Raw genomic sequence first — 8,106 nt, forward strand, 5'->3', positions numbered from 1 at the left:
CTCTCTCTCTCTCTCTCTCTCTCTCTCTCTCTCTCTCTCTCTCTCTCACACACACACACACACACACACACACACATTACACATACATACATACAACCATATTATACATATCTTTTGTCAATTCTTTCTCTGGAGGTAGATAGCACCTTCCTTCACAGATCCTTTGGAGCTTATTTGAATATTTAAAATACTAAGCACAGCCTACTCCAGGGATGGTTACCTGTGGCCTGGACGCCACAATTGGTTCTTCACTCCTGGCCTAGTCATTCACAGTTACTCTTCAAACAATATTGTTGTTGTCATATCCAATGTTCTTTTTGTTCTGGTCATTTCACTCTTCGTTATTTCATGCAAGTCTTTCCATGGTTTTCTAAAATCAACCTGCTTGTCATTTCTTACCACATAGTAGCATTCCATCACAATCATATATCATAACTTTTTAGCCATCACGTAATTGATGGGTATCCCCTCAATGTCCAGTTCTTGGAAGGAGCTTTAAAAGTCAAACAGAGGGCTTAATATTTGACCCTATAGATAACAGGGGGATTGGAGTTTGAGTAGGATGGCGACACGGTCAGAACTGCACTTTGGGAAGATCACTTTGGCAATTGAGTGGAGAATGGACTGGAGTGAGTTGAGACTTGAGGCAGGGAACCCAACCAGGGGGCTATTGTAATAGTCCAGATGTCAGGACCCTACTTCAGTGGAGGCTATGAGTGGAAACAGGAGGAAGTATCCAAGAGACATAATAGGAGAAAGGACAAGACTTGACAACAAAGGAAATAAATGGAGAGAGTGAGGAAAAAGCAGTCGGGTTAAGTAGCTGTTAATAAAGCTCTTTAATGTTTACAAAGCCTGTGTATATCAGAGGCCAAATCAGAGTCTCCTAATTTGATAAACCAGCTCTTTATCCACCACACCACACTATCACATTTTTAAAAAGAGTTCAATTCAAATATAGTAATACTATGGACCAAGCAAATTCCTATGCCCAGACCAGTGGTGCCTATACTAATTTGTCTGCTAAGCTCTCTTGTCTGAGAGACAGAGAGACAGACAGAGATAAAAACCCATAAATGTTGAAGTCTGGGTCTATGGAATACCATGATGATAAAGGATGCTTGGGAAAAGTGTGGTATAAAATAGAGGACACTGAGCCCATTTTCACACTTAAAATATTGTTTTAATTAAACATCGTCACACGTAAGCATTGTGATATGTAATTTTACAGTAATTATTATTAGAAGGAACAGTTCTGTATCTTAGCAGTCTGAAGACCCCACAAATTTGCAATCATGAACCTCTTCCAACTCATGATGAAAAAGAAATGATAACCCTTTCATAATATCTGTGAGCTTTATTGGAACTACAAATGATTCACAGTCCATGCAGTTCCTTTTCAAAATTGATGTGATTATTAGCGAAAGGAAAATAAAAACTAAACCTATAGGAAAATGTGACTCCTTAACCAGACTCAAAAGTTTTTCACAATTCACCAGAAGTGGGGCAGCTGGGTGGCGCAGTGAATAGAGTACCAGCCCTGGAGTCAGGAAGACCTGAGCTCGAATACAGCCTCAGACAATTAACACATACTAGCAGTGTGACCTCGAGCAAGTCACTTAACCCCAATTTCCCTGCATTCTACCCTCCAAAAAGAAAAAAAAAAAACCAATTCACCAGAAGTGGAAGTTCATTGAAGAACAGCAGAATGACAAATCCCTCCTTGAATTTTGTATAATATAGGTCATTCATTAGTATTCATGAGAAAAAACTGTTGCATGATTCGTACCTTTTTATAAAATTGGATACTAAGGGGTAAATAAATAATAATAGTTTGTCAGGTAAATTGTCTTCTTTAACAAAGTAGCATTATATTTAATATTTTCAAAAAGGTTATAGAAAGAATTTTTTTTTACATTGAAATCTTCCTTTTCCTCCTTCCCTCCATTCCTTTTTCTTTACTTTCTTCCTGCTTTCCTTCTTTTCTTCACTTGTGTCTTCTGTCCTTTCTTCTTTTTCTCCATCCTTCCTCCCCACCTTCGGTAAGGGGTTAGCTGTTAACATGAAAGTCCAAAGATTTGTTGATTTTCATGGTTTTGGAAAAGAGGAAATTAAAATGAGGTCAGCCCTCAGGCAGGAAGGTACAGATGTTCACATATAAGTTATAGTGGAAATTAGGGACTCTAAAGAGAAAAAGAAAACAAAGTAGAGGTGACCATCTTCTGTGATAGCAGCAAGACCAAGGAAGCAGTCAATGTCTGCCACATATGGGTTCCATTCTTTAATACCTGAATGTAGGGGGTGTATGACCATGGTGTTGGGTTTTTTTTTTGGGGGGGGGGGGAGGCAGTTGTTTGTTTTATCATGGAATCTGGCTCTGGTAACAGGAGTGCTAAGAAAAATGGGAATCGGAAGGCCCTACCCGTCTGCTGCCTTATTTCAACTAATTCATTTGTCAGATTTAATGTTACCTCTCATAAACACCTGTGATTAACCCTATCTTTATGTTGCTAGAGTCCTTTTGTTTGCAACACAAGGGAACATTGAAAGCCACACAGGAGGGAAGGTCCTTTCCTAGCAGAGGGTCCCCCAGACTATCATTAGATAGTTTTGCTCTCCAGCTAGGGGCATAAACATGAGCTATTTCATAACTACCCTTCTAAGTACAAAATTACTATGAATGTAGGTCATATTTCATAAATTTTCTTTATGCATGCAAGGTGATATTGCCCTTTCTTTTTCTCTTTCTTTTCTTTCTCTTTCCTTCTTTCTTTCCTTCCCTCTCTTCTTCCCTCCCTCCTTCCTTCCTTTCTCCATTACTTCCTTTCTCCTTCCCTCTCTCCCTCATTCTGTTCTCCTTCCATTCTCCTTGTCTAATTTCTTTCTGTCAATCTGTCTCTCTTTTTCAGCATGAGTATTCCATGGAACGCATTTAGGGATATGGTGGTCTATGGGTTCTTATACTGGGTTCCATGAATTTAAAAAAAAATATTTGGATAACTGAATTTCAGTATAACAGATTTCCTTTGGAATCCTACCTCTTTTAATTTATGCATTTAAAACATTTTTTGAATAATCAATAAACTTCAAAAACTCCTGATCCAGACCAAAAGAGGCTTGGAAACAGCAGAAGGCAAGCAGTGCTATTAGTTGGAACTTCATACCAATAGTTCTCCGATATTTTGGTCACAGGACTCTTTTACCCTCTTAATTATTGAGGATCCTCCAAAGAGCTTTTATTTATGTATGATATGGTCATGATTATTTTCCATATTAGGAACTAATATGCCTTAGTATTATTATGAAAATAGTTTGTTTTTTCATCTTGCAGATGCCCTGAAAGGATCTTGGGGACCCCCAGAGTTCCCTGGACCATCTTTAGGAACCAGCACTCTAGAATAAATTGTGAAATTGATGTTGATTTTCTTGTAGTAGATGAAGGATACGTGTAATGGTAATGGGAATTTGAAGATCTTCCCTGCCCCTTAATAGGCCAAATGTAATCACATGGAGCCTCTGGTGGGTGGAATTTGCTGAAGGGTGGAGCAGAGCCCACAGGAAGCTGGGAGTTAGAGCACCTAGATGGTGGGAGAGAGAGGTTGCAGCAGGCAAGGAAACAGCTAGACTTGTGAGTGTTTGTTTGTGAGAAGGCTAAAGGACAGTGTGGCTCCCTGCTGTTTTGTGGTGTATTAACTGTTGCTATGATGGATTCGTCTTTCTGGTTTTGGGATTCGGTTTTCTGGTGTCTGAAAAATGTTTTGCTTCTGTCTTATCTATGAAGAGTCTGTTATATTTTGCAATTCAGAATCATACCAGCATATTCATAGTAGCCATCAGTGCTGTGAATATTAAGTTGATGCTACAGTGGGGTCCTTCAAAAAGTGACTAGTACCAGACTAGTTCTCAGGCTAAGCACTCTAGGCTGAGAGTCCTAAACAGAGAGTCCAAGATGAACTACAATTAGTTCAAGGGTATATTCAACTGCTACATGTCCTCAAACAAACAGTAAGAAAATAACTTTTATCTAGTACTTCACAAAGTACATAATAAATACTGTTTGCCTGGGTCCTATAATCCTAGGGTCTGCCTCCTCATTTTCATTGGAACCAATCATTTCCCCAGGGAAATAATGACCCAATAACAACCCAAACATAATAACCCGATCTTGAGTGATGCTTCCTCATGCTATAAGCTGTGATTGAGTGCCTACTCTGTACAGATCACTATACAGATTTGGTGGTGCCATCTCCTGCTTCTGACTTTCCATATAAGATAATTTTTCTTCTTTTCAGAACTGGAGCAGCCATATTTTATTTTTGTTGTCCAGTTGGTTGATGGTCCTATAATTTCCCCATGGGACAGAGTGCAGCTGCTCTCTCTTGGTAGCGCCTCCAGCATGACCCAGAAGGATGGCTGTCAGTAGGATGATCAAGCTAATTAACTCTGAATAGGGCTGTGGTTGGTGATACAAACAGCTGTGTAATCAGTCGACTTTACTATATTTTCCTGATTCTTTTGCAGTCCCTGACAATGAAGGGCTGTTGTAAGTCTTTTAGGATATATTCAAACTGAAATCTTCCTGCTGACAATCCCCTAGGGCTGGGATTGCTATAGAACAAGTGCTACTGAATTGACAAAGAATATATAGAACGTTTGGAAGACAGCAAGGTATGTGACAGTGTCTTGTTATCCTTGTGCACAAGATGGAGTGAAGTGAATTGCACAGTCACAAGGATCCAAAACTGGTTGAATGACATGTCCCAAAGAGTAGTGATTAATGGATTTAGGAATGCTGGATAGAGATCTCAAGTGGAGTACCCCAGTAGCTATATCCTTGGTCTTTTTCTGTTCAACATTTTTATCAATTACTCCGAAAATAATCTGTTTTCACCAGCAAGGACAAGAGAGCCCCACATTTTCCCTCTTGTATCAAAGTCCTAGGTGTGCTTCAAAGGGAGGTAGAAATGTCACTGAAGGGAACAAAGAAGTAAAATTGAACCAAAAGAATCGACACTAATTCACAAGGTATCTGAAGGAAGGGAAAACATCAAAGATATAGAAAATAATGATAACATAGGGGTTAAACCTATGCTTTAATTTTAGTAGGGGACACTCAGATAAGGAAACTTCCTCTACCAATGTAGGTTAGTACCTTCTCCATAACTTGGAGCTTTTGAATTACCTATAACAGAGACATGTCAATGTTCCGTGTGAAAATGTAATTGAGAAATATTTAACAAAATAAATAGAAATACAACAAAATATAAATAACATTATGTTTTAAAACTAAGTTAACATGTGGACCATAGAGATCTCAATACATGGATTAGTGATCTGTAAGTTTGACACACTTGGATCCACTTGACAGGACTTGGATCCAGTTCTCTCTGGTTCTGACAATTGCTCTTTTATTTTAAAAAAATGTAAATGAGAGACCAGCCAACAATCACTGACTCATAAGCATCATTTTTATAGGAAGTAGGCATCCCTGATGATAGTATTAGTAGGGAATAAGCAGGATTTCCAAAGAAATATTCAACAATGGATCATATATTTTCTATTTCACAATTGACTAAAAATTATCAATGACACAAGATCCCACTGTGGTTTTTGTTCATTCGTTTTGAAGAAGCATCTGATTTGGTAGAGCAAAACACTACCTTAAAGGCTCTCTTCCAACAATTTGTTTCCCATCCATATATAAAAATCATTTAAAATTAATTAAAAGAAATAATAGCAGAAATAGCTTTTCAGCAGTTCTCTGATCCTTACCATCAAGTAAAGCATAAAATAAAGTGATCTATGCTCACCAGAGTGTATATATGTATGTATATATATATATGTATGTATATATATATATATATATATATATATATATATATATATATATCTTACCAGACCATGTCACTCACTGTGATGAAGGAGATCTGGTTCAGAATTCAAGTTAAAGCAGGATACCATGTGGATAGTATGTATGGCCTTATAGATGCTTTGTTTGTAGATGTCATTATGTTATTCAAATTTAGGCCCAGAACATCAAAGACACTCCTGGAAGATATCTGTAACTATTCCGAATAACTTTTCTTGATCATTCACACAAGAAAGACCAAGTGGATGAAAAATGTCTATTATTCAGATTAAGGTATGCATGGGAATGGATAATATGTGGAGTAGATATGTGTGTGTTTGTGTATGCATATGTGTATCTTACATGTATATTTGGGAGAGACAGTCCAGGGAGACAATGGATGGGCCTCAAAGTTTAAAATGAGGAGGAGAGCAGGCTGGATTGCCTTCAAAAAATTTAAGTTCATTTAATGATTTTAATTTCTGTCTGAGACAAAAGTCCATTTTTCTAATCCTAACATTCTACTGGTTCTGCTGTATGGAAGCAAGGAAGGGAATATAATAGTCTTGAAAAAATTAGAAATTAATATCACACAGAGGAGAAGAAAGAAGCACATGGTGGGTGTGAACAGGATTCGACATTTAGCCACTAAGGAATTTCAAAGAAAAAAAGAAGTAAAAGATGCTATTGAGGAAATATATGGGCTGGCAATGGGGTGAGGGTATGGTATGACAAGTAGCCAGCCAAAAAATAACACCAATATCCTCATGCTGTCAAAACAAAGTAGCATGTTGGGTAGATCCATTGTGGTAAACTTGTCGAGAGACATGTAAAGAGCTGGGCAGGCATAGATGGGTTGATTTCTGCATCACTGGATGGAACATCCAAAATCAATCAGTTCCCAGAATAATTTGAGTATTTAAATATGTAGATGAAGTCATATAAGGTATGATTATAAAATCTGAAGACATTTACAAGTTCTTTATCTTCTCTGAAACACAGTTTCCTCATCTGTAAAAGAGGGATAATAATATGCTACTTAACTCACATCATTTTTGTGAGATTTTACAAATCTTAAAATATTACATAAATGTGAATTGTTTTTATATGATGGTGTGAAATTGGGAGACATAGCTAATAAAATGAATATTAATTTGGAGATACTGACAGATTGGGGCAGCTAGGTGAGACAGCAGAGAGAGTGCCTGGCCTGGAGTCAGGAAGACTCATCTTCCTGAGTTCAAATCTGGCCTCAGACACTTACAAGCTGTGTTACCCTGCACAAGTCACTTAGCCCTTTTTGCCTCAATTTCCTCATCTGTAAAATGAGATGGAGAAGGAAATGAAAAATCACTCCAATGTCTTTGCCAAGAAAACCCCAAATGAGGTCACAAAGAGTCAGACACAACTACAAAATGACTGAAAAAGAAATTGACAGGTTGGATAGATAGGAAGAAGCTAATACAACAAAATTTAAGGAGCATAAATGTAATGTCCTTCCTTGGGTTTCAAAAAAGTCAACTTCTAAGGATGGAGAGGCTTGGTTAGAAAAATTGCTAATGTGAAAAAGACCTAAAGGTAACATTGAACTTTGAGTTCAATTTGAGCTGGGTGACATGGCAGCCAATACAAGCTAATCAGATTTTGGTTCATATGAATAAAAGTTCAGCAGCTAAAATCCAAGTCAGTCCACATTGGATTCATTTCAAAGGTCACATTTTGGGAATTACATTCACAAGTAAGAAGAGGGTAACCAAGATGGAAGGTGGGACTCAAAACCATGCCATACAAGGGTTAGTTGACAGGTATGTTTATCCTGGAGGAGAGAAACTCAGAAAGGAATGGTGCTTCAGGTATGAGTTGGTGCCTCTCCACCTGAAGATCCTAGAATCCTAGAATACCAGTGGTTTAAAGACCAAAAGTATAATGGACCAGCCAAAGGCAATGAAGAAATGGAGCCCGAGGGTGGAGACACAGCCCCTAATCTAGAGGCGAAGCAAAAATCAGCAAAAACAGTATTAGGGCAGATCCAAAGGGGAATAAAAACTGGGCAAAGACTTCACTCCCAGTGGTTATGCTCATTAAGCTAGGAAAGCCTGTGAACTTCTTATGCCAGTACTGGTGGTCCAAACTCTATATCTCAATCTCTCAAATGGGTTGTGGGGAGATAAGATTTCCTTCCACATCCTCCTAAATGGGAGCTACCTAGATCAGAAAGAGTAGTTATGATAGTCCATCAACTTTACCCAATTACTTCA

The sequence above is a fragment of the Petaurus breviceps genome, unplaced genomic scaffold (genome assembly GCF_028583685.1).
Source record: "Petaurus breviceps papuanus isolate PSGF00001 unplaced genomic scaffold, PetGlider_PUasm1.0 38, whole genome shotgun sequence".
NCBI classification, from domain to species: Eukaryota; Metazoa; Chordata; class Mammalia; order Diprotodontia; family Petauridae; genus Petaurus; species Petaurus breviceps.